Below are 756 nucleotides of genomic sequence, written 5' to 3'. Positions count from 1 at the left end.
TAGAAGGTACGTGAAAGGCATGTACAACCTATGTATAAGGTATGTGGTTATTAGCTGAAAGGCATAACAAATACTTATTGAAGTACATATACATTTATTTCATGATAGGTTTTAGTACTTTTTCTCACTGTTAATGGATCTGTAGATTGTATGATTGCTGCAGTTCATGTCCCAGTATACACGTGTGCATCTATATGACTTGTCGTCTCTTTGCTGGTAACATTGTTCTCATTTCAGGACATGACATGTCATGACAAAATTGGATTGATCTCAATTTACAAATCAGGTGCTGTACATGACACAGAAAATGTTTATCCCCTTTAGGTAAACCCGAACTTATTCATGTTTTTTTTTTCGCATGTAAACGTGTAATTTTGTTTCGTTTATAAATATATATATATACTTTTGAGATTGCAGGTGGAAGACAATGCCTGTTTTCAATAACAACAACACATACCATGCAAAACATGAACAACAGAAAGATTTCAGGGATACTCGTGTGAATGTACATAAATAAGAATAACACCAGATGTTTCGGAAAAGTAAGCGTCTTCTACTTCATCTACTACACCCATCATGTAAATATAAGTCAATCCAAATAAGTGATGTTACGTTCTCAAATGAGAGCAAGGTATACAACAATGGAACCAACAGACAGACTAACGAGCAACAAACACGTTCAGCTTCACTTCGGACAAAGCCATGTTTCTCAAGGTGATTACTATGATGGCCGTGACACAACCGTCATCTTTCGAA

The sequence above is a fragment of the Ylistrum balloti genome, unplaced genomic scaffold (assembly GCF_031769215.1).
Source record: "Ylistrum balloti isolate Yb309-2 unplaced genomic scaffold, AGI_CSIRO_Ybal_v1 Utg370186, whole genome shotgun sequence".
In the NCBI taxonomy this organism is placed as follows: Eukaryota; Metazoa; Mollusca; class Bivalvia; order Pectinida; family Pectinidae; genus Ylistrum; species Ylistrum balloti.
The sequence above is the reverse complement of the archived record's forward strand: the minus strand, read 5'-3'. Positions refer to the sequence as shown.